Genomic DNA, 9,507 nt, shown 5'->3' with positions numbered 1-9,507 from the left:
AACATTGATAAAAGATACAAGTGTTATTCACAGAATTAAAGATAGACTTCTCCTTAATGCAACCGCTGTGTCAGATTTCAAAAAAACTTTAGCGAAAAAGCATAATCTGAGAACGGTGCTCAGAGCCCAAAAAATGCCAGAGGAATATCCGCCATGTTGGAATCAACAAAGTTAGAAACAACACCATAAATATTCACTTACCTTTGACGATCTTCATCAGAAGGCACTCCCAGGAATCCCAGTTCGACAATAAATGACTGATTTGTTCCATAAAGTTCCATACTTTATGTCCAAATAGCCACTTGTTGTTAGCGTGTTCAGCCTGGTAATCCATCTTCTTGAGGCGCAAGCATTTTGTTCAGACAAAACCTAGAAAAGTTCCGTTACAGTCCTTTAGAAACATGTCAAATGATGTATGGAATCAATCGTTAGGATGTTTTTAACATAAAGCATCAATAAAGTTCCAACCGGAGAATTCCTTTGTCTTCAGAAAAGCACTGGAACGAGAGGTAACTCTGTCGGGAGCGCGCGTCATGAGACAAAGGCACTCTGGCAGACTACTGACTCAAAGAGGTCTTATGAGCCCCTCCTTTATAGTAGAATCCTCATTCAAGTTTCTAAAGACGGTTGACATCTAGTGGAAGCCATAGGTAGTGCAACTTTATCCATATCTCAATGTGTAGGCCAAGCTTTGAAAAACTACAAACCTTAGATTGCCCACTTCCTGGTTGGATTCTTCTCAGGTTTTCGCCTGCCATATGAGTTATGTTATACTCACATACATCATTCAACAGTTTTAGAAACTTCAGAGTGTTTTCTATCCAATAATATGCATATATTAGCATATGGGACAGAGTAGGAGGCGGTTCACTCTGGGCACGCTATTTATCCAAAAGTGAAAATGCTGTCCCCTATCCCAAAAAGGTTAACGAAGGATGGCCAAGAACCAGGGGAGAGTGAGGGAAGTCAATTATGTAGAGACTGATACTTTTCCTGGTGATTCCCAGAGAGACGCAGGATGATAGTTCTCTCACAGACACAGGCGAGGAGCTGTCCGTTGAGAGCGTTGGCATCAAGGGGTGAATTGAGTGGAACAGTGTCCAGGTCCAACTGGAAAACGGCACCTCGGTCCAGGAAGCTCTCATCGACGCCCAAGTTGATAAGGGCAGGCAGAGGAAAAGCCTGGCTCTGCCACACAAGGGTGCCATCTAGCAAAGGTCTGGGGGAGATGGGCCGGCGATTTGGCTCAACAGTATATCCCCCACAACTGCCGTGCCACCTCCTTTTGCTGGCCGCAGGGAACAAGTGGAGATGAAGTGAACAACCTGGCCATAGTATAGGCAGCTCCTAGTTCTGATTCACTGCTGCCTCTCCTTAGGTAAGAGACGGGCCCGGCCGAGCTGCATGGGTTCATGTTCTGGAAGAGACTTGGGAATGAGGCATTCGGAGGAGGAGAACCAAGCAAAGAAGCAGATGTAGTGATGGGGCATGCAACCCTACCTGCCCTCTCCCTCCGACGCTCACGGAGACGGTTGTCGATCGGATGGCGAGAGAGATGAGCTCCTCGGTTCCATCAGGCTCATACCTGGACACCAACTCATCCTTGATGGTCTCAGTGACAGCTTGCTGGCACGGGCCTCGTCAATCCAACTGCTCTCAGTGGTGAGGGTGCGAAACTTGATTTTTCAGCGACACTACGATAGCCTTGATAGAGGGACAGGAGTCGCTTAGCTGCATCCTTACCGCAGACAGGGTGGTCGAGGACTCCTCATTTCCTTTGTGAAGCTGGAGCAGGAGGAACGGATGGGGGACTGTCTCTCCTACACTACCATGGCCCAGGAAAGCACTGCTCTATGGAGGCTGCCGATCAGGAAGGAAATCTTGACCCGTTCGCTAGCATAAGCATAGGGCTGTTGTTCGTATACTAGTGGAGCTTTGCAAGCTCCGAGGTTGCCATCGTAATGCTCAGGGGCAGAGGAGAGGGACTCGGGCTGGTTGCAAGCTCTGGGCAAAGGTTCAGCCCTGCAGGTCCGAAAGGCTCCGTTAAAACTCCTTGACGTGCTTCGGAAGGGTTTTCAGGGCTTGGTCATGTTGTGACCTTGGCTGGAGAGGGTTTGGTGTAGAGGATCTGAGTCTGTTGGGTTTATATCTTTGGCCAGATCATACTGTTACACGTATCGGAGCAGGTGAACCCAAGAGCAGACTCAGACGAAGAGACTGGGATAAGGTAACCAAGGTATTTATTGAAAAACAGGGGGAAGATGGGGTGCAGGCAGGGGAAGTCTTGGGCTGGTTGCAGGGAGCCAGGTACTGAGGCTGGAGCGAGGGGAGATGGGGCTGGGTAAGCAGGTCCGGAGAGGAATCCAAGGAAGCAGTAGAGCGGCATGAAAACTGGATCTATGCGGGAACAAACGGCAAAAAACGCAGACAGACAGCATAGGTTACAATCTGGCAGGGTGGAAGTGGCAGGGTAGAGTATTTGTAGAGGTCTTGATTATGGAACACATTGCAGCTGGTGGGGATCTGCTCTGCCTCCAGCACACCTGTCTCGCCCACACAATCACATACACACACAGAAGGAAAGAGAGAGAGAGCACTGGGGGAGTGGCGGCAGGTTAGGGAGACACAGGACGAGCAGTAGAGGGCGTGGCAGGCGCATATGTAACACCTAGAGGCACGGCAGTGCTCCCTGGCAACAATTTTTGACATGACCTCTATAGTATACATAGACAGAGGCACATGAACATACAGTACCATACTATCACCTCATATCTTCGCATCTCTTTGTCATTTAATAATTTGTCATTCAGTCAGCTGCACTACATGTGTGCTATTTTTATCACTGTAAACTGTTGGCCTCTGATTGTCAAAATGCCTCTTGTCTGAGTAATGCTGACACAAGAGAGACAAGGTTAACCTGCTTTTGCTGGATCAGGGTTCTTATGAAAGAAATGTTCACATCTCTCATTTCACTGTTAACTGCCAGGAGGGACAGGCTCATAGTCAAGGGGATTATTATTGACAACTTGAAGGAAATCAAATATACTTGTCTCCATCTTTGTCAAGGTATTTCCACTGCTTTTTCAATGTCAGGTCTTTCCTTTCACTGTTTCCATAGTGGCAGTTATGTCGAAGACAGTTGACATATTATTTCACTATTATGTGTATGCTATTATATTGCTATACAGTCGGGCAGGCATCCAAGTTGCATGCCTGGCATGGACAGGAGTCTGCAATGCAGGTCATCTGCTTGTCCCACTTGGGCCACTCTCCCTGCCTTTCCTCTCCAGTCTCTTAGCCTGCCTGTGGGAGAGACACTGCAGTAGCCTTGCCTGTAGCGGTAGCAGTACTGCCTGCCAGTCTGAAGCTGATGAGCTCTGGCCTTGACCCACATCAGCAGATACAGAAAATGAATAATAAATACACCAGCGAGTCTTTTCCACATTCCTGTCATCACTTGTTTGGTGTATTCCCCCATGACCCTCTGCAGAAAGGGCACTGTTGTCAGAAGAGTCTACGGCCGTTTATTTTCTCCCTAACATGAACAGTGAATCTAATGTTGGGAGTGTAATATTCATGGCTCCAAATGTGGGAGTTGTGTTTTTTACAGTTTGGATCACTGACCTGAAACATAAACACATCAAATTTGATATCAAAATGTATTTGTCTTCCAATACTGGGGTAATGATGTAATGTTTTAAACAACAGTGCATTTTCTTTTGTTTTACTTTGCTTAACAAAACATCCCATAAACTAGAGTAGAACAGATCTCACTCTGCAGTTGACTCAGCCTACTGTTCTATGCAGAGGCACTAACCCAACACAACTCAACCAAGTCCATACTAAATTGCATAAGAGCCTGAGTCGCCTTTTGGGTGTTTTAAGCTCTGCAGCCTCGCTCATGCCTGTCAGATTCCCCCTCAGCCCCCATCCGCCCTGCACCCCATCCCACACTGTGTGCCGTACAGCTGAGCAAGCCTGGCCTGCTTTGTGTGATAGCACAGATTTAATAATAACACCGTTTGGGATGAGAATTGAATTTCATACTTGGACGCCCAGACACTACATGTGTTTCTTTTTAATAAAGAGCAGAGCCACTCGGCCTAAAGGAGATAGCTTTTCTCCTCTAGCCTCTGTAAGCGTAAGCTCAGCTGTGCTGGTCGCTCCACCATGCACTGTCGTGTTGGATAGAACATCTGCTGGGTTGATCATTGCAATTTCTCTCTACTTGATAAGACGGCTCTTCTCCGCTCTCTCCCGGCTCCATTCACATGCAATCTCCTCTCAGCCCTCTACTGCCAAGTCCATCAGCAGCACCGTTTGTCTTCTCTGATCAGGAGACTGCTGGCCAGCACTCTCAGACTTATGATTTGAACAAAACAGATATTGAAGGAGTCAAGGTGGGGTGAGAAGATGCAAAGATATACTGTAAATCCTATGTTGTTTACAGGACAGCGATCATCACAGTGGGATGCTGAGAGAAGATGGAAAGAAGTGCCTTATTTTTGATAAGCAATGTTCCTGTTGTAATCTGGTAGAAACTAACACAGTTTCACAACTTGTGTTTGAAGAGTACCAGTATTCATAGATTTTTAGATGAATGCCAACATTTAATAGCATACGGCAGGAGAGAAGTTAGCTACAATTTTGTGATCAAACTACCATAGGTTAAGAGACTGCCGGGAGAATAATAGTGTTTGTTTAAAGTGTTTTCTCAACCTTCTCCAGGGACCCAATTACAAGTACAGCAACCGCAGCATATTTAGTCAAATCGTCAGCAGCCAAATTATTTACCTTCTTGTACACACAACAAAACAATTGCTGCAAGCTCTATTCAGAGTTTGTGCTGCAGTCACTATGTATTATGTATGTGTGGATGTCTGGGGAATTTCTCCATCTCAGATTAAACGTATTGCCGAGGGCAGTCAGGGCACAGGCCGGCCTTCCACACCACCAGCGTATGGGCTAGTACTCCTGCCCTGCAGGAGAACCCCTGACCTGGGAGACAGGCCATCCACACCACCAGCGTATGGGCTAGTACTCCTGCCCTGCAGGAGAACCCCTGACCTGGGAGACAGGCCATCCACACCACCAGCGTATGGGCTAGTACTCCTGCCCTGCAGGAGAACCCCTGACCTGGGAGACAGGCCTTCCACACCACCAGCGTATGGGCTAGTAGTCCTGCCCTGCAGGAGAACCCCTGACCTGGGAGACAGGCCATCCACACCACCAGCGTATGGGCTAGTAGTCCTGCCCTGCAGGAGAACCCCTGACCTGGGAGACAGGCCTTCCACACCACCAGCGTATGGGCTAGTAGTCCTGCCCTGCAGGAGAACCCCTGACCTGGGAGACAGGCCATCCACACCACCAGCGTATGGGCTAGTAGTCCTGCCCTGCAGGAGAACCCCTGACCTGGGAGACAGGCCATCCACACCACCAGCGTATGGGCTAGTAGTCCTGCCCTGCAGGAGAACCCCTGACCTGGGAGACAGGCCTTCCACACCACCAGCGTATGGGCTAGTAGTCCTGCCCTGCAGGAGAACCCCTGACCTGGGAGACAAGCCGTCCACACCACCAGCGTATGGGCTAGTAGTCCTGCCCTGCAGGAGAACCCCTGACCTGGGAGACAGGCCATCCACACCACCAGCGTATGGGCTAGTAGTCCTGCCCTGCAGGAGAACCCCTGACCTGGGAGACAAGCCGTCCACACCACCAGCGTATGGGCTAGTAGTCCTGCCCTGCAGGAGAACCCCTGACCTGGGAGACAAGCCGTCCACACCACCAGCGTATGGGCTAGTAGTCCTGCCCTGCAGGAGAACCCCTGACCTGGGAGACAGGCCATCCACACCACCAGCGTATGGGCTAGTAGTCCTGCCCTGCAGGAGAACCCCTGACCTGGGAGACAGGCCATCCACACCACCAGCGTATGGGCTAGTAGTCCTGCCCTGCAGGAGAACCCCTGACCTGGGAGACAGGCCATCCACACCACCAGCGTATGGGCTAGTACTCCTGCCCTGCAGGAGAACCCCTGACCTGGGAGACAGGCCTTCCACACCACCAGCGTATGGGCTAGTAGTCCTGCCCTGCAGGAGAACCCCTGACCTGGGAGACAGGCCATCCACACCACCAGCGTATGGGCTAGTACTCCTGCCCTGCAGGAGAACCCCTGACCTGGGAGACAGGCCATCCACACCACCAGCGTATGGGCTAGTAGTCCTGCCCTGCAGGAGAACCCCTGACCTGGGAGACAGGCCATCCACACCACCAGCGTATGGGCTAGTAGTCCTGCCCTGCAGGAGAACCCCTGACCTGGGAGACAGGCCATCCACACCACCAGCGTATGGGCTAGTAGTCCTGCCCTGCAGGAGAACCCCTGACCTGGGAGACAAGCCGTCCACACCAGGCCTCCCGGTAGGGCCTCTGGTTTAAGAGGTTTTATTAATGAACTCAGGTCTCATTGTTTCCCAGCTTACTACTCTCTGGAGGTCTGAGTTAAAGCATCTAGCCAGCAGCATGGGCCGACAATTATGATAACTCACTGACTCATAAAGAAACACTTTTACATACAAACCAAAGACTTCCGAAAACTCTTAGGATGAAACATGGGTGCAAATTAATCACTCTCTCAATTCTGTTTTTTCCCCTTCAACATTGCACTTCAAATTTCTCTTTTAATTTATGGTTGCCATGTGATGTATCAATTGTGCAGAGAGGAGAGAGAATTTTTTATTAATTGGTTTGATGTGGATTAGATATGAGACCTTCTTCCACACTCCCCTGCAATCGCATTTCAATTAATAACACTCACTGAGGCGTTACCTGCAGATGTGGAATAAAGATGATTGGCCTGCCACTCACACAGCGAGGCAGAATTTGCAAGTTGGCACTGGCTTCCTCCTCTCTTTCTCCCTAACCATAAATGTTTTTCTGCTGAAATCACGCCACATTTGAGTCATTTATTTATTTTGCCTGGGCTACCCTTTGGTTGGGTCAGCGCAGGGAGAGAAAAGCACAGAGCTCTGAAGAGGTTTCTCTTCACGGAGATGGCATGCAACTTTAAAACCTGTCCGAGAGCGCCACATTTCAAATGAGATGGGGAACAACACAGCCATTTTCTATTAGGCTGAGCCTCTCCTCTCTTGGCTGAGCGATAACCTGCAGACAACCTCCTCCCTCTTCCTTTTCCTCCTCTTCTGGGCTCTCTCCCCAAAGTTCTTCTCAATTGGCCATGGCTATTTATTGCTGAAGACGTAATAGGAAATCTCAGAGGATCGATTGTTCCTTCTGCGAGGAGCTTGCTTTTTTTCTCCTCCTCTGTTCGTCTGTTCAGTCTGGCAAGATTGGCTTGATGCAACAAGCAACTAGCATCCAGAGTGGTCAGGCTCTGCTGGAGCTGAGAGAAGGAGTGGAGCGAGGAACTCAAACAGGGTCTCCCAGGGCCCAGCTCAAAGCTTTAGTTTAAAAGGAACTGGACAGTTCCATATGCTCTATACCACGGATGGGCAACTGGCGGCCCTCCTTTTAAAGGCCCTCGTATTGATTTTGTTGATTGATTTTGTGAGTGAGTCTCACTCATATTAGAACCTGCAAACCTTTCTCTCCGCCCCATGGCAAAATTAGTAGAATTGCAGGATATTACCTGTAAACAGCTAGTTTTCCTCTTCCTCCCATGGCAAAATGAATAGAATTGCTTAAAATGTGTTTCAAAATCTTCTCTCTGCTCCATGGCAAAATTTGTAAAATTACAGCAAACTTGGTTTAAAACTGCAATATTTTCTCTATGCTCCATGGCAAAATGTGTAGAATTTGGGGGCGTACGCAGCCCCTCATGATGAGTTCAGATTGTTTTGTGGCCCCCATCCCTATGAACGTTGCCCATCCCTGCTCTATGCCCTAACACACCACAAACTTTGTCAAGTCAGAAAAGTACTGATCTCCTGACTTACTAACACACACTGGGGGAATCTTTCTCAGACATGCTGTCTCCTACAGCAGCTTTCCTCTGAAGGTTTCTACTTTTTCAGTGTGAAGTGAACCTAATGTGATGATGGACCATAGAGGAGCAAAGACCTTTTTACTTCACCCTTCAACTGCGGGGCTGCCGTACACAACTAAACCTTGCATTGTGAAAAGAAGTTATATTAGAGAGAGAGAACGAGAGAGCGAGAGATACAATTAAATACAAGTGGGGATAAGCTAGCAGAGAACAGAACTATGAAAATAAAAGAAAGGGGGAACAAATTAATGAATGGCAGATAAAATGGCACATGTCACACTGGTGCAGGGAAGGATAGAGGGATAGAGCGGCAGAAGAGGAGCAGGCTGAATGGCGGAAGATGAATCACGGGCAGAGCAGAGCGGTGTTGTGTCGGCTCATTTGGGAGCTGATGTGTTGGGAAGCGGTGGATGGGTGTTAATGAGGAAACTACGTGACTCTCTAAAAAGCCTGATGCATCACAGAGCGGCCGGGGGGAACGGAGAGGGGGAACAGCGCTGTGGGGAGAGGAGAGGAGAGGGGGTCCTCAACTGGGGGAAGGGAGGGAAAGAAGAGCGCTTTGGGGAGAAAAAGGAGACTGCCTTCCTGGGGAGATTGTAAACCTGGAGCCTGCCTCTACACTGCTTCACCAGGCATCTGCCTTTATGCTGAGTCACAGATATCTGGGACCGGGCTTCTGTTATCATTAGCACAGAAAGCAGGGTGTATTTTTCAAGCAATTGTATGACTAGTGTGAAGTCAATGTGGCGACTGTCTTACTAGGATTGCAACAATAGCTGTCCTATCTCATGATAATGAAAACAAATCACGGTTACATGTAACTGTAGAGGTGTTTTAGACATGTTGGCATAATAACCCCCTGCTTTACGAAGAGAGTAGTGAAATACAAGCCATCTGTGAACACATCTGGCTTGTTTGCTATCCCTGATTGCTGCCACCCAACATTTTGATTGGAATAGAACTGAACTCCCATCATTCCTTAATCCACTCAGCTCGCGGAGAGGAATATACATTCTACAATTACTGTTACATAAGACATGTCATTTTTATTTAGCAAAATGCTGAATCCTCATACATGTAATTGCTGGCAGTGCAGATAAAAGTTGTACCATTTGTTAAATTGGAAGCAACACAGTGTGGAAAAAGTGTAGACGGGAGAGATGGCCTAAAATAAAAAATTTGTCATCTTCCGTTTACAGCCAGCTCACCTGTTTATGCAGAATCCACTAATGACTTGTAGCTGATTAAACGTGTTTGTTTGTGTCCTCATCTGTCTGAAAAAAGGCCTGTGGATGAGAATTGAGAAAAAGGTTGTCTTATAAAACCAAAACCAGGCCGCCTACTAACAAATTCTAGGAAAGCACTGAAAAGAAGTGAGATGGCTGGTTCACTCGAATTAAACACAACATTTAGCAGTCAATGCTCGGGAGGCCGAGTGCTCCTCTGCCTGCACATTGACATTAAGCCCTTCTCTCCACGCAATGGCATTGAGGATGCAGAGCGACACCCTA

Source organism: Oncorhynchus masou, chromosome 33, assembly GCF_036934945.1.
Source record: "Oncorhynchus masou masou isolate Uvic2021 chromosome 33, UVic_Omas_1.1, whole genome shotgun sequence".
NCBI classification, from domain to species: domain Eukaryota; kingdom Metazoa; phylum Chordata; class Actinopteri; order Salmoniformes; family Salmonidae; genus Oncorhynchus; species Oncorhynchus masou.
Note: the sequence above shows the minus strand (reverse complement) of the source record.